The 23543-nt window shown below is 44.2% G+C and overlaps 1 protein-coding gene across 2 annotated transcripts in view; it reads right to left on the reverse strand.

Moving 5' to 3' along the window:
• Window positions 1-18685, reverse strand: part of zbtb7c (zinc finger and BTB domain containing 7C) — a 36295-nt gene extending 17610 nt beyond the window's left edge. Inside the window, exon 1 of one of the 2 annotated variants that reach the window (XM_031826156.1) lies at window positions 18460-18685. The gene's annotated coding sequence lies outside the window, so the exon portion shown is untranslated. Of the gene's footprint in view, window positions 1-539; window positions 911-18459 lie in introns of those variants that run through there. The other variant, XM_020486883.2, reaches the window with a different exon arrangement.
• Window positions 18686-23543: the final 4858 nt, after the last annotated feature.

Consider the following 23543-nt stretch of genomic DNA (forward strand, 5'->3'; position numbering starts at 1 on the left):
GTGTGTTTTGGCTAAATAATGAATTCAATGAAACCCCATCAGGAGAATACAATAAGATTTTAAAACGTTAAAGCCAAAATACTGTATTTAACATTTCTTCTACCCAGTAAAATAAATTCCTGTTCATGTTGTCTCCACATTTTTATTGCGAAAGAGGTCTTGGCAACCTCATTTTCTTAAGACGGTGTCTCATAGTGCTATCCAAAACAATTATGTGAGTCATAAATGAATGTATCCACACCTGGAGATTAGGCACTTTCAGAGTGTTGCACCTGGGAGGAATACAACACAACAGACAACGCTCTAAACACCTAAAACATACCTAACTCCACACACACAAACACATACACACACTGAACAGGTGCACTGTACACATGTACTGTAGAAAAGAAAGACTCATTCACTGCAGCAATAAGCAGGCACACTCACTCAAACACAAACGTATCCAAACTAGATACAGAATTTTCAGCATGCCACAAGTCAGCAGAATTGAAAAACAAGAATCTTTAGAATTCTAAACGGAATCCTCATTTACCTACCTTCTTAATTCCTTTCTTTCCGTTTGTTTATAATTCAGAGTCTACCAGTGGTGTCCAGAGACCTGTCACATTGCCTCTTCAGAATTGTGTACCCAGAGCTGACAGTCAGTCAGTCCATTCACAGTCACAGCCACCTCGCATCGGCCGCCCATTCACAAAAACCAGGAAATATCCAACACTTCCAAAAACCAATACAAAAGACAAGTAGCAGCTAAAGGAGGTTAACAGTGGACCGCCAGACCGGACTGGAGCGGAGAGAGGTGTGTGTGTGTCCCTGGCAGACGTAAACAGGCTGGTGAGCAGAGCAACAGAGGAGTTGAGAGACGGCAGGCAGGGAAGGCAGGCTTGTCAGATTCACAGTAGGGAGGGAGAGCAGAGCAGCATTACTGCTATGTGGAGATGTTGCACCACTAGTTTTTATAGCAGGGTGGGTAGCTGAAAGATAATAATACCCCCAGCCCTCCTCCACAACACAAGTTAAGCACAGTGTGTTATAAACTCATGGCTCAGACACCCTCTGATTTAGGTCAGACAAAATGAATTTGTTGTTTTGTTAGAGTGAATTGCATTATGGAAGGAGAAGGGTGAAGCAGTAAGGGTTTAGGGTATAACAAAAAAATTAAGGAAAGAAATGTTAAAAATTAAATATAAAAAATGCTATTTATGAACCTCCACTGGTCACTACAACAGAGATCAGAGAAGAAGCAACATTAGTAGAGATCACAGGTGAAGCAACAACTTCAAGATTTAAGATTAAAACCCCAAAATATGATTGGTATGTTTTACTTTGTCAAATAAGACGTGATACATTTACAGTCCTGTAGCCCTTCAGTGACTACGGTCTCAATTCCAACCATTTTCTGTCATTCAACCTTATCGCACCCTTAATGGATATTCTATTTGTAGCTCCATCACACCACAAACTCAGTCCGTTCGTAAATGCTCACTATGGGCTGGGAGACACGCTATGCTAATCTGAGTTTATAATCTGGAGCAGTTCTCCAATCTGTTCTTTAACAACCTGTTTCCTGTTGATTAATGTCTCGTCAAACTCCACTACGTCGCTCACTCGGATTTATTGGATCATTTTTAGAAGATGTTGTACGAATACATATTTTAATAAATATTTTGTATGTAAAAAAATATAAATACATTTTGTACAAGACTAAATCCAAAACAGAAACTAAAGAGTTGAACTGCATATGTATTTAATTCAATGACCTTTAATGATATGATCCCTTGTTTGACTTCCTGCAAGTGATTCAAAGTCTACTTAGGACGATCAGAGAGGTGACAGGTTCTTCAGTTTGAGTCAGAGATCACAGCAGTGAGATAATATTATACTGCTCAGCTATATTATACTGCTCAGCTATATTATACTGCTCAGCTATATTATACTGCTCTGCTATATTATACTGGTCTGCTATATTATACTGCTCAGCTATATTATACTGCTCAGCTATATTATACTGCTCAGCTATATTATACTGCTCTGCTATATTATACTGCTCTGCTATATTATACTGCTCTGCTATATTATACTGCTCTGCTATATTATACTGCTCTGCTATATTATACTGCTCTGCTATATTATACTGCTCTGCTATATTATACTGCTCTGCTATATTATACTGCTCTGCTATATTATACTGCTCTGCTATATTATACTGCTCAGCTATATTATACTGCTCTGCTATGTTATACTGCTCTGCTATATTATACTGCTCTGCTATATTATACTGCTCTGCTATATTATACTGCTCAGCTATATTATACTGCTCTGCTATATTATACTGCTCTGCCATATTATACTGCTCTGCTATATTATACTGCTCTGCCATATTATACTGCTCTGCTATATTATACTGCTCTGCTATATTATACTGCTCTGCTATATTATACTGCTCAGCTATATTATACTGCTCTGCTATGTTATACTGCTCTGCTATATTATACTGCTCTGCTATATTATACTGCTCTGCTATATTATACTGCTCTGCTATATTATACTGCTCAGCTATATTATACTGCTCTGCTATATTATACTGCTCTGCTATATTATACTGCTCTGCTATATTATACTGCTCTGCTATATTATACTGCTCTGCCATATTATACTGCTCAGCTATATTATACTGCTCTGCTATATTATACTGCTCTGCTATATTATACTGCTCTGCCATATTATACTGGTCTGCTATATTATACTGCTCTGCTATATTATACTGCTCTGCCATATTATACTGGTCTGCTATATTATACTGCTCTGCCATATTATACTGGTCTGCTATATTATACTGCTCTGCCATATTATACTGGTCTGCTATATTATACTGCTCTGCTATATTATACTGCTCAGCTATATTATACTGCTCAGCTATATTATACTGCTCTGCTATATTATACTGGTCTGCTATATTATACTGCTCTGCTATATTATACTGCTCTGCTATATTATACTGCTCTGCTATATTATACTGCTCTGCTATATTATACTGCTCTGCCATATTATACTGGTCAGCTATATTATACTGCTCTGCTATATTATACTGCTCTGCCATATTATACTGCTCTGCCATATTATACTGCTCTGCTATATTATACTGCTCTGCCATATTATACTGCTCTGCTATATTATACTGGTCTGCTATATTATACTGCTCTGCTATATTATACTGGTCTGCTATATTATACTGGTCTGCTATATTATACTGCTCTGCTATATTATACTGGTCTGCTATATTATACTGGTCTGCTATATTATACTGCTCTGCTATATTATACTGGTCTGCTATATTATACTGCTCTGCTATATTATACTGCTCTGCTATATTATACTGCTCTGCTATATTATACTGCTCTGCTATATTATACTGCTCTGCTATATTATACTGCTCTGCTATATTATACTGCTCTGCTATATTATACTGCTCAGCTATATTATACTGCTCTGCTATATTATACTGCTCTGCTATATTATACTGCTCTGCTATATTATACTGCTCTGCCATATTATACTGCTCAGCCCGTCTGTAGAGGTGGAGGACAGACTCCTAAGACCAGGGTGTTGACATAGAATAGAAAAAAAGAGAAAAGATGTGGTCACCCTCTTCTTCAATTTAGAAAGGGAAAGTATCTGTCTGGCATGTGGACTTTGATAGGTGGGCAAGAGAGAGTGAAAGAGAGCAATAGAGAGAGTGAAAAACCTCACACACTCTCAGAGGGGTGGGCTTCACTGAACGTTAAGGCAATGAAAAAGTGAGATGGCAAAGGAAGTCATTTTTTCTTGTCTCATAACAATGAACTCACTGCTCGGTGTCTATGGCATCACAGCCAGGACAAACATAACAATGTAGATCTCATTCTCTCCCAGTGTTTCCTGAATTTTACAAGCCCCTTGTTTTACCATGACAGGACACTTTCACAGGATAGCTTCTGTTACTGACAGACTGGCCCATTAGGACATCATTTCCTAGATCAACCCTATTGCTTAATATGTAATGACCAGTATTATAGGATTTAGGTCAATTCTTGCAATTTCGCTCATCAAAATTAGAATCTAAACAGGTTCTGAATGTTGTGGTTTTTATGTGGTACCAGAGTTTGGTTTAGTCAAATGAATCTTGTTAAACAAATATGTTTAAATTCCATTGATATTATGTTATTATAGACCCAGTGCAGTCAATAAATATGTATTTTCCTGTGATTTATGTACACTATGAGGTTGGAAAAATACTGTGAAATTGTGAAAATGATGATAATGCCCTTTCAGTGTAAGAGCTGTTTGAAATGACCGCCTGAAATTACAGCCTGTTTTGGTGGGATGGAGTTCCGGCCTTCCATGGTGACATCACCAAGAGGTAAATTAGTTAGTAGACCAATAAGAAAGAGAGTTCCAAACCTCTCTGCCAATAACAACAAGTAATACGAGTTAGTTACATAAGGATGTTTAACTCAGATCTCCCCATTTTCTATGATAGACTTCTACTCATGTCAAGGTTACTACTAAAATGATACAAGTTGGCGTTTGGCATAGCAGAATAAAGCTTGTTAAACAACCCTATATTGTTTAAATCAAATCAACATCCCAAAAATGTTCTTGCCAAAACCTAGATGGGTCTGTTTATAGTGAATTATTGTGTCGTTATAGGAACATGTGTTATGTTAGTACTTGAATGCTCACATGCTTCCTCACATTCTGTAGCAAGATAGACTTGTCCTCATGTATACCGTAGGCCAACGTCCCCTTAGGAGTGTCTAGCGAGACCACAGCCTTATTCCTGGTGGTTGCAATGTGTTGTAGCCTACATTGTGAGAGTACACTGAGAGGGAGTCTTGGTATATATAAACAGAGAGGGAGTCTTGGTATATATAAACAGAGAGGGAGTCTTGGTATATATAAACAGAGAGGAAGTCTTGGTATATATAAACAGAGAAGGAGTCTTGGTATATATAAACAGAGAGGGAGTCTTATTATATATAAACAGAGAGGGAGCCTTGGTATATATAAACAGAGAGGGAGTCTTGGTAAATATAAACAGACAGGGAGTCTTGGTATATATAAACAGACAGGGAGTCTTGGTATATATAAACAGAGAGGGAGTCTTGGTATATATAAACAGAGAGGAAGTATTGGTATATATAAACAGAGAAGGAGTCTTGGTATATATAAACAGAGAGGGAGTCTTGGTATATATAAACAGAGAGGAAGTCTTGGTATATATAAACAGAGAAGGAGTCTTGGTATATATAAACAGAGAGGGAGTCTTATTATATATAAACAGAGAGGGAGTCTTGGTATATATAAACAGACAGGGAGTCTTGGTATATATAAACAGAGAGGGAGTCTTGGTATATATAAACAGAGAGGGAGTCTTGGTATATATAAACAGACAGGGAGTCTTGGTATATATAAACAGAGAGGGAGTCTTGGTATATATAAACAGAGAGGGAGTCTTGGTATATATAAACAGAGAGGGAGTCTTGGTATATATAAACAGAGAGGGAGTCTTGGTATATATAAACAGACAGGGAGTCTTGGTATATATAAACAGACAGGGAATCTTTGTATATATAAACAGGAAAGCCACTAAATATTAGTCTTGGTATATATAAACAGAGAGGGATTCTTGGTATATATAAACAGAGAGGGAGTCTTGGTATATATAAACAGAGAGGGAGTCTTGGTATATATAAACAGACAGGGAGTATTGGTATATATAAACAGAGAGGGAGTCTTGGTATATATAAACAGAGAGGGAGTCTTGGTATATATAAACAGAGAGGGAGTCTTGGTAAATATAAACAGAGAGGTAGTCTTAGTATATATAAACAGAGAGGGAGTCTTGGTATATATAAACAGAGAGGGAGTCTTGGTATATATAAACAGAGAGGGAGTCTTGGTAAATATAAACAGAGAGGTAGTCTTAGTATATATAAACAGAGAGGGAGTCTTGGTATATATAAACAGAGAGGGAGTCTTGGTATATATAAACAGAGAGGGAGTCTTGGTATATATAAACATAGAGGGAGTCTTGGTATATATAAACAGAGAGGGAGTCTTGGTATATATAAACAGAGAGGGAGTCTTGGTATATATAAACAGAGAGGGAGTCTTGGTATATATAAACAGAGAGGGAGTCTTGGTATATATAAACAGAGAGGGAGTCTTGGTATATATAAACAGAGAGGGAGTCTTGGTATATATAAACAGAGAGGGAGTCTTGGTATATATAAACATAGAGGGAGTCTTGGTATATATAAACAGAGAGGGAGTCTTGGTATATATAAACAGAGAGGGAGTCTTGGTAAATATAAACAGAGAGGTAGTCTTGGTATATATAAACAGAGAGGGAGTCTTGGTATATATAAACAGAGAGGGAGTCTTGGTATATATAAACAGAGAGGGAGTCTTGGTATATATAAACAGAGAGGGAGTCTTGGTATATATAAACAGAGAGGGAGTCTTGGTATATATAAACAGAGAGGGAGTCTTGGTATATATAAACAGAGAGGGAGTCTTGGTATATATAAACAGAGAGGGAGTCTTGGTATATATAAACAGAGAGGGGGTCTTGGTATATATAAACATAGAGGGAGTCTTGGTATATATAAACAGAGAGGGAGTCTTGGTATATATAAACAGAGAGGGAGTCTTGGTAAATATAAACAGAGAGGTAGTCTTGGTATATATAAACAGAGAGGGAGTCTTGGTATATATAAACATAGAGGGAGTCTTGGTATATATAAACAGAGAGGGAGTCTTGGTATATATAAACAGAGAGGGAGTCTTGGTATATATAAACAGAGAGGGAGTCTTGGTATATATAAACAGAGAGGGAGTCTTGGTATATATAAACAGAGAGGGAGTCTTGGTATATATAAACAGAGAGGGAGTCTTGGTATATATAAACAGAGAGGGAGTCTTGGTATATATAAACAGAGAGGGACTCTTGGTATATATAAACAGAGAGGGAGTCTTGGTATATATAAACAGAGAGGGAGTCTTGGTATATATAAACAGAGAGGGAGTCTTGGTATATATAAACAGAGAGGGAGTCTTGGTATATATAAACAGAGAGGGAGTCTTGGTATATATAAACAGAGAGGGAGTCTTGGTATATATAAACAGACAGGGAGTCTTGGTATATATAAACAGGAAAGCCACTAAATATTAGCAGACCAACCAGCCGGCGAGTCAAGCAACAATCACAACCTGCACAGGAGGACTGCTTATCCAAATTCTCTGTCTGCTGTTGTCATATAAACTCTCTGCAGATTTCTCTGTTATACAACTGTACAATATATACATAGAATAATCACGCCATACAGTGCATTCAGAAAGTATTCACACCCCTTGACTTTTTCCACATTTGTTGTTACAGACGGAATGTAAAATGGATTACAATGAGATCTTGTGTCACTGGCCAACACACAATACCCCATAATGTCAAAGTGGAATTATGTTTTTAGAATTATTATTATTTTTTAATTAAAAATGTTTTAAATCAATACATGTTAAGTAAGTATTGTTATGACAATCCTAAATAAGTTCAGCAGTTTAGAATGTGTAACATAATGATACCTTTCATGAACTCTCTCTCTGCAATAATGAATGACTACCTCATCTCTGTACCCCACACATCAGTAAAGTCCCTCAGTAGAGCAGTGAATTACAAATACAGATTCAACCACAAAGGCCGGGGAAGTTTTCCAATGCCTCGAAAAGAATGGCAAATATTGGTAGTTGCCGGAGAGGAAGGAAACCGCTCAGAGATTTCACCATGAGGCCAATGGTGACTTTAAAACAGCTACAGAGTAGAGGAGAAAACTGAGGATGGATCAACAACATTGTAGTTCCTCCATCATACTGTAAATGACAGAGTGAAAAGAAGGAAGCCTGTACAGAATAAAAATACTAAAAAACATACATCCTGTTTGCAATAAGGCACTAAAGAAATACTGCAAAGAATGTGGCAAATAAATTAACTTTATGTCCTGAATACAAAATGTTATGTTTGGGGCAAATCCAACACAACAAATCACTGAGTACCACTCTTCATATTTTCAAGTATGGTGGTGGCTGCATCATGTTGTGGGTATGCTTGTCATTGGCAAGGACTCAGGAGTAAAAAAAAATTAAAATGAAACGGAATAAAGCTAAGCACAAGCAGAATACTAGAGGAAACCTGGTTCAGTCTGCTTTCCAACAGACACTGGGAGACAAATTCACCTTTCAGCAGGATAATTACCTTAAACACAAATATACACTGGAGTTGCTTACCAAGATGACGTTGAATGTTCCTGAGTTGCCTAGTTACGGGTTTGACTTAAATCGGCTTGAAAATGTATGGCAAGACTTGAAAATAGCTGTCGAGCAATGATCAACAATCAACTTGACAGGTTGAAGAATGTAAAAAATAATAATGTGCAAATATTGTACAATCCAGATGTGCAAAGCTCTTAAGAGACTTACCCAGAAAGACTCACAGCTGTAATCGCTGCCAAAGGTGATGCTAACACTCAGGGGTGTGAATACTTAAGTAAATTAGATATTTCTGTATTTCATTTTCAATAAATTTGCAAAAAAAATCTAAAACATGTTTTCACTTTATCATTATGTGGTATTGTGTGTAGATGGGTGAGAATTCTATGGTTTTTATTAGATTACTTGTAGTTGTTCATGTTGTTTGTCTGTAATGTTTGTAATGACTTGGTGCTCCCTATCTTGGCCAGGACGCTCTTGAAAAAGAGATTTTAAATCTCAATGAGCCCTTCCTGGTTAAATAAAGGTTAAATAAAATAAATATATAAAATAATAAAAGTATAAAAAGTATATTTAATCAATTTTGAATTCAGGCTGTAACACAACAAAATGTGGAATATGGTTAGGGGTGAATCATTTCTGAAGGCCCTGTGTATAGATTTTTAAAACAAATAACTAAAATTTGTCAAATTAGTTACTAGCGACACATATCTGAGGTTTGTTTTAATGCTTAAAAACTTAACAAGTATTTCCTATAATCTTCTAATGTTTGTTCTCCGCAAGTCTCTGAAGAGCTTCCCTAACAAGGGGTTAAATACTGGTCCATCTCTGAAGAGCTTCCCTAACAAGGGGTTAAATACTGGTCCATCTCTGAAGAGCTTCCCTAACAAGGGGTTAAATACTGGTCCATCTCTGAAGAGCTTCCCTAACAAGGGGTTAAATACTGGTCCATCTCTGAAGAGCTTCCCTAACAAGGGGTTAAATACTGGTCCATCTCAGTTGGACTTGTCTTTAAGGGTTCGTGCAGTCTGTTCTCACTGCACAGGAGGCTGGGTCTGAGTAAGTGTTGGGCACTGCAGTACCTGTTTGCTTCCACCCGCTGTGTTCCCAGCATGCCATACTCAGCTCTCAGCAGCAGATCGGCTCTCAATCTCTTACCCATGAGGAGGGGCAGACTGGCACAGAGACTGGCATAGATCTTACATAAAATTAGTTAAGCAAACAAGGCTCTCTCGATCATCGACAGCTGAACTGATTTGAAGGGAGACAAGGCCTTTAGGCCTAAATGTGTGTTTCTGTTTGCGTTGTTACTGTTTGTACTGTAGGGGTCAAAGGGGAAAGAAATCTGTTCTACAGCCACTTAAAGTAAACCAATGAGGCTTGTGGGTTTGGGCTGTTCTGCTGCTAGTGCAGTTTCATGGGTAAGAGTAGGCCAACCCAGAGGCCAGCCATCTTGCCCCCCACCACCCCACCACCCCACCTGCCACAACCCCCCAACCCACTCCACACCATGTGGCTCTTGTTGTCTGGAGGACAAGGTTGCTGTGGGAGAGAAGCAGACGTGGGCCGAGGCAGGGGGGGAGCCCCCCACACAGTTCAGCTCTGCCAGCTATTATGCCCACTGTAGATAGACCCCGCATCTCCCACCTGCCAGACCAGACTTAAAAACCATCTCCAAGGACAGCTTACAGGCAGTACAGTACAGTAGACACACACACAGCAAGGTCATTAGACCAGCTCACCTCTAAGTAGCCCACTATTCAGGATGAGTTGAGGTTCAGAGCTGTTTTTCTGCTGACATACTAAAACTATTCCTCTTGTTTTGTCTGTTTCTAAACATCCTAATCTGGTTGGGAGTTTTTTTAATTACCAGAAGTATACATGTTCTGGAGAGATGTAATGTAATACACAATCTATTCACAACCATATATGAGTATAACCAGCCAGACAGAGAGATAGCTATACTTTGGCTGGCTTATTTCACAGGTGGTCGTAGTTGTATGTATGTGTGTGTGTGTGTGTGTGTGTGTGTGTGTGTGTGTGTGTGGGTCTGTGGGGTGAGTGAGGACATCTCCTGGCTCTGCTGATGATAACGAGGGGGAGGCCAGGCTGAGGAATGGAGGGAGGAGAGAGGGGGGGGGAGGGGGAGGGGGGAGGGGGAGGGGGAGGAGAAGAGGGAGAGTGGGATGAGGGAGAGGGGGAGGAGGAGGATAAGAGGGAGAGTGGGATGAGGGAGAGGGGGAGGAGGAGGGGGAGGATAAGAGGGAGAGGAATAGAGGAGGGAGGGGCAGGAGAAGAGAGAGAGTGGGATGAGGGAGAGGGGGAGGAGGAGGAGAGAGGAGAAGAGAGGAGAGGAGCAGGGAGAGGAGAAAAGAGAGAAGTAGAGAAGGGAGGGGAGGGATGAGAGAAGGATAGAGCCAGGAGAGGAGAGGAGGAGAGAGGAGAGAGTAGGGAGAGGAGGGATGGAGAGGAGGATAGAGGAGAGGAGCGAGAGAAGAGAAGGAGAGATAAGGGGGTGGAGGGGAGAGGAAAGGAGAGAGGAAAGGTGGGAGATGAGAGGAGAGAGGAGAGGAGAGAGGAGAGGAGAGAGGAGGTTAGAGGAGAGGAGCGAGAGAAGAGAAGGAGAGATAAGGGGGTGGAGGGGAGAGGAAAGGAGAGAGGAAATGTGGGAGATGAGAGGAGAGAGGAGAGGAGGAAGGGAGAGGAGGATAGAGGAGGAAGTGGAGAGGACAGAAAATGGAGACTAGGGAGGGAGACAAGGGGAGATGAGAAGAGAGAGGAGAGGAGGAGAGGAGAGAAGAGGGGGTGGAGGAGAGAGGAGAGGAGGGAGGAGAGAGGAGGAAGGAGAGAGGAAAGGAGGGAGGAGAGTAGAAGAGAGAGGAGAAGAGGAGGGAGGAGAGGAGGGAGGAGAGTAGAGGAGGGAAGAGGGAGGAGAGACGAGAGTAGAGGAGGGAGAGGCGGAGAGCCTCTGTCTGCCCTGGGGCGCTCTGGCACCTCCTAATTAAAAGCAGCCAGGCTGTAGGGCAGGGCAGACAGATGCTTGTCACGCCAAGGCACACACACACTTACAGTGCAGGCACACAGAGACCGGTACACAACAGACAGCGAGAAATACACATGCACACAGACAGAGATAGACACAAGTATGCACATACAGTACAGGCACGCACATGGTCACACACAGACATCCGTGTATACAAGTATGTACATAGCGCCCCCACCCACACTCTAAAACATGCACTCACACAGTCTGGCCCGTAGCAGGTGCTCTGTGTCTATCAGATACTGTACAGGTTGGACCATCCTAGTCTAGTGGCTAGCCTTGTCCCGTGTCAATCTTCAGACTGTCACTGTGTCTCTCTGATCAGGGGAATGTATTGTCAGCATGTCTCTCTGAGCATGGGAATGTACTGTATAGTAATCTGCTTTCATGAACCAGACCCATACAAGTTGCTGTGTGTCTGGGGTGGGTGGGAAGATCACTGCAGCCTTCCGAAGTACAGCACACACTACAGCCCACACACTCATGTCTTCTTTAAACGGACATCCCTTCCCTCCCATGTCCCGCATCACACAGGTCGGTAGGCCCACTTCATGTCTTCTTTAAACGGACATCCCACAGGTCGGTAGGCCCACTTCATGTCTTCTTTAAACGGACATCACACAGGTCGGTAGGCCCACTTCATGTCTTCTTTAAACGGACATCCCACAGGTCGGTAGGCCCACTTCATGTCTTCTTTAAACGGACATCCCACAGGTCGGTAGGCCCACTTCATGTCTTCTTTAAACGGACATCACACAGGTCGGTAGGCCCACTTCATGTCTTCTTTAAACGGACATCCCACAGGTCGGTAGACCCACTTCATGTCTTCTTTAAACGGACATCACACAGGTCGGTAGGCCCACTTCATGTCTTCTTTAAACGGACATCACACAGGTCGGTACCCACTTCATGTCTTCTTTAAACGGACATCACACAGGTCGGTAGGCCCACATCATGTCTTCTTTAAACGGACATCACACAGGTCGGTAGGCCCACTTCATGTCTTCTTTAAACGGACATCACACAGGTCGGTAGGCCCACTTCATGTCTTCTTTAAAAGGACATCACACAGGTTGGTCGGCCCACTTCTTCAACACAGATCTTAGAAAGACGTATCAAATTTTCTGTTCTTCCATTCTGTTGTTGTCTTGTTGATTTACTTTGAGTTCATTTCACTTGATCGTCTGAGAGTCGTGACTGTGCAGGCTAGGAGAGGCTAGGTGGAAAGTGAGCTCTGCTCAGGGGGTTGCCAGTGGTTACCAGGACTATTTATGATGAGCTCGCTTGTCCACACAGGAAACTCCTACATAACTAACAGTAGAAAGATTCTCTTCTCAAGGACTTTATCACCATCATGTCACATACAGTATGTGTTGTGTTCAAGACAATTACTGTACAACATTCATATTTGAGGTTTGATATTCTAGTTCAGATAAAATGATCATAAGTAGTTTCCTGTAAATCCCTAAACTGATCCATGATATTTTTGTTGTTGTTTTTTGGCCGTATAAAGACTTGGTTCACACTAGCCTATTACCAGTATGCCATTTTAGATTCCTTTAGCATTGGGGGAAAGACAGTGTGAGTCGAGGACAAGGATCGGAGGGAAACGGTCTCAAGTGATTGACTAAGCCATACACTATTGCATGTCAGTCTATTCAATCTTTAGAGCAAGTAGAGAGGGAGAGAGTGTGAGATGGAGAGGGAGAGAGAAGAGGCAAGAGAAAGAGAGAGAGTGTGAGATGGAGAGGGAGAGAGAAGAGGCAAGAGGGAGGGAGAGAGAGAGAGAGAGAGAGAGAGAGAGAGAGGCAAGAGGGAGGGAGAGAGAGAGAGAGAGAGAGAGAGAGAGAGAGAGAGGAGGCAAGAGGGAGGGAGAGAGAGAGAGAGGAGGCAAGAAGGAGAGCGTGAGAGTGAGAGAGAGAGAGAAAGATAGCTAAATTTAAATTGAATAGAGAGAAGGGTAGAGAGATAGGTTGTGTGTGTGTGTGTGTGTGTGTGTGTGTGTGTGTGTGTGTGTGTGTGTGTGTGTGTGTGTGTGTGTGTGTGTGTGTGTGTGTGTGTGTGAGGAACAGAAATAGATAGAGGGACAGAAAGAGAGGGAGGGTGAGACCTCTGGGTGTGTGAGTGTATGCCTGACGATTTGAAAACGGCGTTTGTTCGTGAGTAACACAGAGTACACAAATCCCCCAAACTTGCTTTTTTGGCAGTGATCAGACCTCCCACCCACGACACCCTCTTCAAGCCTCCTCCCACCCTCTTCAAGCCTCCTCCCACCCTCTTCAAGCCTCCTCCCACCCTCTTCAAGTCTCCTCCCACCCTTTTCAAGTATCCTCCCACTTCCTCTGTTCAGCTGCTTTGCTCTGTGATGGCTGCTTACTCACACACAACACAACCTGATGAGGAGGTGGAAGAGGATGGTACTCACACATGACCACTCACACACACTCACACACACTGCAGAGACAGCCCCTTAAAGCCTGCAGACCATGAGCTAGTTTCTCGTCATGTTACTGTGACAGGGCCACAGGGCCTAAGCAGGCATTAAAACACTATAGGACATGGCCACAGGACCTCAGCAGGCATTATAACACTATAGGACAGGGCCTCAGGAGGCATTATAACACTATAGGACAGGGCCTCAGCAGGCATTATAACATTATAGGACAGGACCTCAGCAGGCATTAAAACACTATAGGACAGGGTCTCAGCAGGCATTATAACACTATAGGACAGGGCCACAGGGCCTCAGCAGGCATTATAACACTATAGGACAGGGCCACAGGGCCTCAGCAGGCATTATAACACTATAGGACAGGGCCACAGGGCCTCAGCAGGTATTATAACACTATAGGACAGGGCCTCAGCAAGCATTATAACACTATAGGACAGAGCCACAGGGCCTCAGCAAGAATTATAACACTATAGGACAGGGCCACGGGGCCTCAGCAGGCATTATAACGCTATAGGACAGGGCCACAGGGCCTCAGCAGGCATTATAACGCTATAGGACAGGGCCACAGGGCCTCAGCAGGCATTATAACACTATAGGACAGGGCCTCAGGGCCTCAGCAGGCATTATAACACTATAAGACATGGCCACAGGGCCTCAGCAGGCATTATAACACTATAGGACAGGACCTCAGCAGGCATTATAACACTATGGGACAGGGCCTCAGCAGGCATTAAAACATTATAGGACAGGGTCACAGGGCCTCAGCAGGCATTATAACATTATAGGACAGGGTCACAGGGCCTCAGCAGGCATTATAACACTATAGGACAGGGCCACAGGGCCTCAGCAGGCATTATACCACTATAGGACAGGGCCACAGGGCCTCAGCAGGTATTATAACACTATAGGACAGGGCCTCAGCAGGCATTATAACGCTATAGGACAGGGCCTCAGCAGGCATTATAACACTATAGGACAGGGCCTCAGCAGGCATTATAACACTATAGGACAGGGCCTCAGCAGGCATTATAACACTATGGGACAGGGCCACAGGGCCTCAGCAGGCATTATAACGCTACAGGACAGGGTAACAGGGCCTCAGCAGGCATTATAACACTATAGGACAGGGCCACAGCAGGCATTATAACACTATAGGACAGGGCCTCAGCAGGCATTATAACACTATAGGACAGGGCCTCAGCAGGCATTATAACACTATAGGACAGGGCCTCAGCAGGCATTATAACACTATAGGACAGGGCCTCAGCAGGCATTATAACACTATAGGACAGGGCCTCAGCAGGCATTATAACACTATGGGACAGGGCCTCAGCAGGCATTATAACACTATAGGACAGGGCCTCAGCAGGCATTATAACACTATAGGACAGGGCCTCAGCAGGCATTATAACACTATAGGACAGGGCCTCAGCAGGCATTATAACACTATAGGACAGGGCCTCAGCAGGCATTATAACACTATAGGACAGGGTCACAGGGCCTCAGCAGGCATTATAACACTATAGGACAGGGCCTCAGCAGGCATTATAACACTATAGGACAGGGCCTCAGCAGGCATTATAACACTATAGGACAGGGCCTCAGCAGGCATTATAACACTATAGGACAGGGCCTCAGCAGGCATTATAACACTATAGGACAGGGCCACAGGGCCTCAGCAGGCATTATAACACTATAGGACAGGGCCTCAGCAGGCATTATAACACTATAGGACAGGGCCACAGCAGGCATTATAACACTATAGGACAGGGCCACAGCAGGCATTATAACACTATAGGACAGGGCCTCAGCAGGCATTATAACACTATAGGACAGGGCCTCAGCAGGCATTATAACACTATAGGACAGGGCCTCAGCAGGCATTATAACACTATAGGACAGGGCCTCAGCGGGCATTATAACACTATAGGACAGGGCCTCAGCAGGCATTATAACACTATAGGACAGGGCCTCAGCAGGCATTATAACACTATAGGACAGGGCCTCAGCAGGCATTATAACACTATAGGACAGGGCTGTCCACTATGGGACTATGGATGATAATTTAGCTGCTATTATTACACCTCAGTATTGTATGAATGGATTATCGTGTAGCTTGTACTGTTGTTGTTAAATGACCGTCTAGATCAGGGTGGACAAACATTTTGGCTCGAGGGCCACTTTGGGAATTTGAAATTCAACGGAGGGACGCATTTTTGGGGGGACCAATTGTTCGTTAAAATCAATTTGAGGCGGCACACAATTGGCCCAGCGTCGTCCGGGTTAGGAGAGGGTTTGGCAGGCTGAGATTACCTTGTCCCACCGCGCTCTAGCTACTCCTGTGCCGGGCCAGGCACATGCACGCTGACGCGGTCGCCAGGTGTACGGTGTTTCCTCCGACACATTGGTGCGGCTGGGTTGGATGGGCATTGTCAAGAAGCAGTGTGGCTTGGCTGGGTTGTGTTTCGGAGGACACACGGCTCTCGACCTTCGTATCTCCCGAGTCCATAAGGGAGTTGCAGCGATGGGACAAGACTGTAACTACTACCAATTGGATACCATGAAATTGGGGAGAAAAAAGGTGTAAAAAAAAAATATATATATATTAAATAAGTATTAAAAAAAAAAATATATGTCTTGCGGGATGGATTGAAGTGCCCGGCGGCCATACTTTGCCCACCTTGGTCTAGATTGTGGTTTTGCGTCAAAGGCAGGGGAGGGTAGAAAGAGACATGGCAGGGTTGTTGCCATGTGGGATGTTGGTACTCCACTGTAAACATGCCTGTCTGAGCATTGTACTGCCTGTTGCATTCCCACACACTAGAGCTGCGCACACACACGCGAAAGAGGCTGGCTGTGCCTGGGTAGTATTGTTAACACACTGATGTAAAAGTATCCGGAATGCTGTAACAAAACAACCTCTGGGATCAGGTTAAACTGTGATAAACCTTGTTGTCCCAGTGAGTGACTGAAATGAAAGAGCCCTGGTAGTTTTATTCAATAGACAGAGGTGTGGTGCGCTACGGTGGCACATGTTGTCTATCCACAATTATAAACTGGGTGGTTCGAGCCCTGAATGCTGATTGGCTGAAAGCCGTAGTATATCAGACCGTATACCATTGGTATGACAAAATGTGTATTTTTACTGCGCTAATTACGTTGGTAACCAGTTTATAATAGCAATAAGGCACCTCGGGGGTTTGTGGTATATGGTCAATATACCACAGTTAAGGGCTGTATCCAGGCACTCCGCGTTGTGTCATTCACAAGAACAGCCCTTTGCCGTGGTATATTGACCATATACCACACCCCCTCGGGCATTATTGCTTAAGTAACCCTTTTCGAGTGTTGACACACACACACACACACCTTTCTCTGCAGGGTGGGTCTGCTGGTGTAATCATCATCAGATATCAATCATTGACTAATGACTGACATGTAGAGAGAATGAAGGAGCCCTGATCCAAACCCATTCTCACTTATGGTTTGAAAGGAAATCTCAGACTAGCGTGCATCTACAACAGATGTCTATGCAATGTGACGGGGGCACAATAATGCTAGATGAATAATTGAATCTGTCAGTCATCTGCCGACCTACACACCTAATATAGCCTGATATAGCCTGATATAGCCTGATATAGCCTGAATTAACCTGATATAGCCTGAATTAACCTGATACAGCCTGATATAGCCTGATATAGCCTGATACAGCCTGATATAACCTGATATAGCCTGATATAGCCTGATATAGCCTGAATTAACCTGATATAGCCTGATATAACCTGATATAACCTGACATAGCCTGATATAGCCTGATATAACCTGATATCGCCTGAATTAACCTGATATAGCCTGATGTAACCTGATATCGTCTGAATTAACCTGATATAGCCTTGTATAACCTGATATAGAATGATATAACCTAATATAGCCTGATATAGACTGATATAACCTGATATAAGCTGATATAGAATGATATAACCTAATATAGCCTGATATAGACTGATATAGCCTTGACCATTGAGAGCCGGCCCGCTGGATTCTCTCTATTTCTGGGCATAATGACATTTATACACGATTATGGGGGTGTAATGTTGTTGCAGGTGGTTAATAAAAAGATATACATTTCTGTTATGTAAAATCTGTAAGATTTACTAAAATGTTGTTGTATAATTTTCTGATATAACTGTTTGAAAGTGGCTATTCGGTCACTTTATTATATGTTGCCCTGTTTCAAACCCGTTCCAGTATTCCATTGAAGATGCTCTTGAGGAAGTCTCAAGACAACAAGGAGATGTCACTGTCATGCCAAGGCATTATATTACCACAAGTGCATTCATGTGCATGATTTTGTGATGTAATTACTAAGACATGACATGCTTCTGACAATAATCAACACACAACAGAGTGACTGCACTGCAATCTAGTCAACAAGTCATCATCAATTGTACTGCTTCCTCAGTACTGTTTGACTTTCTAGTAAAGGAGAGACTTGTTGAAATGAGACCAGCCACATTTTAGGCAGTAAGTGTGGGGTACATGCAGACCCTATAATGTAAAATAAACCCTGAGGGTGTATCATAATGTGAAACACTGAACTCTACTCACTTCAACAGACATCTTTACTAATGAGTTGGTGTGAACGAAAGATGTTACTGACCTTTTAGCAGATAGGCGTTTTGGATTTCAGTTTCTTCCTCTCACGCTACTCTCAGTCCCTGTCTGTCAGGAAGCAGAGTCCTGTCCTCTGTGGCAGGCATGCGAAAGTGAGAGAGAAACAAAGAGAGGTAGACAGAGACAGAAGAGCTCGACTTTGCTCTGAAGGTGTGTCACTGATTTAGGAAGTGTGGGGAAATTGAACATTACCAACAGTTAAAATGTGAACACCCACCCACCTACCTACCAAAACCCCTCCCTCTCTCCAGGCCCAACTATTTGGCAGTGTTCCCCACACGTCCACCTGTGCTGTGTGGAGGGTAGGAGAGTGACGCACACACAGGCCAAGCCTACAAATCAACCTGCTCACACAGCAATGGCATTGGGGCTGGGCCTGGGACAAGAACTGGATTTGTTTGGGTTTATGATAAGGCTTGGTGCTATGGCCAGGTCTGTGGCTTGGGTTTGAAACAACAGCTGGGGCTAGGGCTGGTTCTGAAACCCAGGTGGGTCTGGTCTGGGACTTTGGCTGGGAATAGAACTGGGGTATGTTTGGACTGGGGCTGGAACTGAAATAGAAGCTGAGACTGGTTCTCTAGAACTGGGACTGGGTCTCTAGAACTGGGACTGGGTTTGGGATTGGAGCTAAGGCTGAAATTGGTGCTCTGGAACTGGGGCTAGGACTGGGGTTGTCTAGGGTTGTGGTAGGGGCTCAATACAAAGCCCTTGCTGCCAGGAATTAAGCAATATAATATTACAAAAGCAAATAACAGTGAAGAAAGGCAATGAGATATGTGGGCTATCTTTCTTTTTATGTTGGGTCAGGGTGTGTGCTGTGGTGTGGTGGGCTATCTGATTGTGTGATCGCGTTGGGTGTGTGCTGGTGTGTGTCGGTTGGTACCTGGTGGCAGGTAGAAACACACATCATTGTGAAGGCTCTTTAGACTCGTATTGAGAACATAATGAAAAGGTGTAATCAGTGATGTCAATGCTTACCAAGTATAGACCTACTGTATACCTATATTCTTTGGGTCAATCAAGGTCGGGCCTCAGACCTCATATGGCCTGATGACTTTTTTTTTTTAGCTGTACAGTTTTAAAAGAGTAGCTACAAATCTTTCTTGTTTCCTTGCTTGTTTATTTTTGTCTCAATTTTGTAAATGTGTCCACTATTTTGGAAAATTTGTCAACATCTATGTCTCCCAGTATTACCCTCCCAAAGCACAGAGGCGTATAAGGGAGGGGCCCAAGTATCAGGTTGGGCACTGCAATTAAATGGCCCCAAAAACGGATGTTTGGTTTTCATTGCTTGTGAAGAACCAGCATTAGAAAACAGGTGTGCTGTGCACTATTAAAATACTTACAGTAATACAATAGCACACAAACAAGAATGTCTGCTTCAAATTAAATATGCTGTTACACAATTGTTGCTTGTTTTAACTTCTACAAACACATTCATACGTTGAGTCATTTTAATTTGAAATATCATTGAAAGCGTAATGAGTCCCTCTCAACACAGTGATTTAAAACAATGCAATTAGCAGTGGCCACTACTACTACACTGATTACCATAAAACCCCTCAGCAAGGTCTCAAACGCCTGGCTAATTGCTGTTGGCTTTTCATTCTGATCACAAACCAAGGACAATGACTGGACAGAGAATAGATAATTAAAAGGGAAGACATTCACTCTTTTCTGTGTTTTATTAGGAGCCCAACTAACTGTTGCTAAAGCAGCTCCTCTTCCTGGGGTCCACACAGAACATAAAGAACCTACTCTTCCTGGGGTCCACACAGAACATAAAGAACCTACTCTTCCTGGGGTCCACACAGAACATAAAGAACCTACTCTTCCTGGGGTCCACACAGAACATAAAGAACCTACTCTTCCTGGGGTCCACACAGAACATAAAGAACCTACTCTTCCTGGGGTCCACACAGAACATAAAGAACCTACTCTTCCTGGGGTCCACATAGAACATAAAGAACCTCCTCTTCCTGGGGTCCACACAGAACATAAAGAACCTACTCTTACTGGGGTCCACACAGAACCTAAAGAACCTACTCTTCCTGGGGTCCACACAGAACATAAAGAACCTACTCTTCCTGGGGTCCACACAGAACATAAAGAACCTACTCTTCCTGGGGTCCACATAGAACATAAAGAACCTACTCTTCCTGGGGTCCACACAGAACATAAAGAACCTACTCTTCCTGGGGTCCACACAGAACATAAAGAACCTACTCTTCCTGGGGTCCACACAGAACATAAAGAACCTACTCTTCCTGGGGTCCACACAGAACATAAAGAACCTACTCTTCCTGGGGTCCACACAGAACATAAAGAACCTACTCTTCCTGGGGTCCACACAGAACATAAAGAACCTACTCTTCCTGGGGTCCACACAGAAAATAAAACATGACATAATACAGAATATAAATTTATAAAAACAGCTCAGGATAGGGTGAGGGTAGTGGTAAGGTGGGTGAGGTTAGTGGTAAGGTGGGTGAGGGTAGTGGTAAGGTGGGTGAGGGGTAGTGGTAAGGTGGGTGAGGGTAGTGGTAAGGTGGGTGAGGGTAGTGGTAAGGTGGGTGAGGGTAGTGGTAAGGTGGGTGAGGGTAGTGGTAAGGTGGGTGAGGGGTAGTGGTAAGGTGGGTGAGGGTAGTGGTAAGGTGGGTGAGGGTAGTGGTAAGGTGGGTGAGGGTAGTGGTAAGGTGGGTGAGGGTAGTGGTAAGGTGGGTGAGGGGTAGTGGTAAGGTGGGTGAGGGTAGTGGTAAGGTGGGTGAGGGTAGTGGTAAGGTGGGTGAGGGTAGTGGTAAGATGGGTGAGGGGTAGTGGTAAGGTGGGTGAGGGTAGTGGTAAGGTGGGTGAGGGTAGTGGTAAGGTGGGTGAGGGGTAGTGGTAAGTTGGGTGAGGGTAGTGGTGAGGGTAGTGGTAAGGGTAGTGGTAAGGGTAGTGGTAAGGTGGGTGAGGGTAGTGGTAAGGTGGGTGAGGGTAGTGGTAAGGTGGGTGAGGGGGTAGTGGTAAGGTGGGTGAGGGGTAGTGGTAAGGTGGGTGAGGGTAGTGGTAAGGTGGGTGAGGGGCAGTGGTAAGGTGGGTGAGGGTAGTGGTAAGGTGGGTGAGGGTAGTGGTAAGGTGGGTGAGGGTAGTGGTAAGGTGGGTGAGGGTAGTGGTAAGGTGGGTGAGGGTAGTGGTAAGGGTAGTGGTAAGGTGGGTGAGGGTAGTGGTAAGGTGGGTGAGGGTAGTGATAAGGGTAGTGGTAAGGTGGGTGAGGGTAGTGGTAAGGTGGGTGAGGGTAGTGGGTAAGGGTAGTGGTAAGGTGGGTGAGGGTAGCGGTAAGGGTAGTGGTAAGGTGGGTGAGGGTAGTGGTAAGGGTAGTGGTAAGGTGGGTGAGGGTAGTGGTAAGGGTAGTGGTAAGGTGGGTGAGGGTAGTGAAAAGGGTAGTGGTAAGGTGGGTGAGGGTAGTGGTAAGGGGGTGAGTGGTAGGTGGGTGAGGGTAGTGGTAAGGTGGGTGAGGGGAGTGGTAGGGTAGTGGTAGGTGGGTGAGGGTAGTGGTAAGGTGGGTGAGGGTAGTGGTAAGGTGGTGAGGGTAGTGGTAAGGTGGGTGAGGGGTTGTGGTAAGGTGGGTGAGGGTAGTGGTATGTGGGTGAGGTAGTGGTAAGGTGGGTGAGGGGTAGTGGTAAGGGTGGGTGAGGGTAGTGGTAAGGGTAGTGGTAAGGTGGGTGAGGGGTAGTGGTAAGGTGGGTGAGGGTAGTGGTCAGGTGGGTGAGGGTATGGTAAGGTGGGTGAGGGTAGTGGTAAGGTGGTGAGGGTAGTGGTAAGGTGGGTGAGGGTAGTGGTAAGGTGGGGTGAGGGTAGTGGTAAGGGTAGTGGTAAGGTGGGTGAGGGTAGTGGTAAGGTGGGTGAGGGTAGTGGTAAGGGTAGTGGTAAGGTGGGTGAGGGGTAGTGGTAAGGGTAGTGGTAAGGTGGGTGAGGGTAAGTGGTAAGGTGGGTGAGGGTAGTGGTAAGGGTAGTGGTAGAGGTGGGTGAGGGTAGTGGTAAGGTAGTGGGTAAGGTGGGTGGGTAGTGGTAAGGGTAGTGGTAAGGTGGGTGAGGGTAGTGGTAAGGTAGTGGTAAGGTTGGTGAGGGTAGTGGTAAGGTGGGTGAGGGTAGTGGTAAGGGTAGTGGTAAGGTGGTGAGGGTAGTGGTAAGGTGGGTGAGGGTAAGTGTAAGGTGGGTGAGGGTAGTGGTTAAGGTGGGTGAGGGTAGTGGTAAGGGTAGTGGTAAGGTGGGTGAGGGTAGTGGTAAGGTGGGTGAGGGTAGTGGTAAGGTGGGTGAGGGTTAGTGGTAAGGTGGGTGAGGTAGTGGTAAGGGTAGTGGTAAGGTGGGTGGAGGTAGTGGTAAGGTGGGTGAGGGTAGTGGGAAGGTGGGTGAGGGTAGTGGTAAGGTGGGTGAGGGTAGTGGGAAGGTGGGTGAGGGTAGTGGTAAGGGTAGTGGTAAGGTGGGTGAGGGTAGTGGTAAGGTGGGTTGAGGGTAGTGGTAAGGTGGGTGAGGGTAGTGGTAAGGTGGGTGAGGGTAGTGGTAAGGTGGGTGAGGGTAGTGGTATGGGTGGGTGAGGGTAGTGGTAAGGTGGGTGAGGGGTAGTGGTAAGGTGGGTGAGGGTAGTGGTAAGGTGGGGAGAGGGTAGTGGTAATGTGGTGAGGGTAGTGGTGAGGGTAGTGGTAAGGTGGGTGAGGGGTAGTGGTAAGGTGGGGTGAGGGTAGTGGTAAGGTGGGTGAGGATAGTGGTAAGGTGGGTGAGGGTAGTGGTAAGGTGGGTGAGGGTAGTGGGTAAGGTGGGTGAGGGTAGTGTTAAGGTGGGTGAGGGTAGTGGTATGGTGGGTGAGGGTAGTGGTAAGGTGGGTGAGGGGTAGTGGTAAGGTGGGTGAGGGTAGTGGTAAGGTGGGTGAGGGTAGTGGTAAGGTGGGTGAGGGTAGTGGTAGGTGGGTGAGGGTAGTGGTAAGGTGGGTGAGGGTAGTGGTATGGTGGGTGAGGGTAGTGGTAAGGTGGGTGAGGGGTAGTGTTAAGGTGGGTGAGGGTAGTGGTAAGGTGGGTGAGGGTAGTGGTAAGG

The sequence above is a fragment of the Oncorhynchus kisutch genome, linkage group LG6, assembly GCF_002021735.2.
Source record: "Oncorhynchus kisutch isolate 150728-3 linkage group LG6, Okis_V2, whole genome shotgun sequence".
Classification (NCBI taxonomy): Eukaryota; Metazoa; Chordata; class Actinopteri; order Salmoniformes; family Salmonidae; genus Oncorhynchus; species Oncorhynchus kisutch.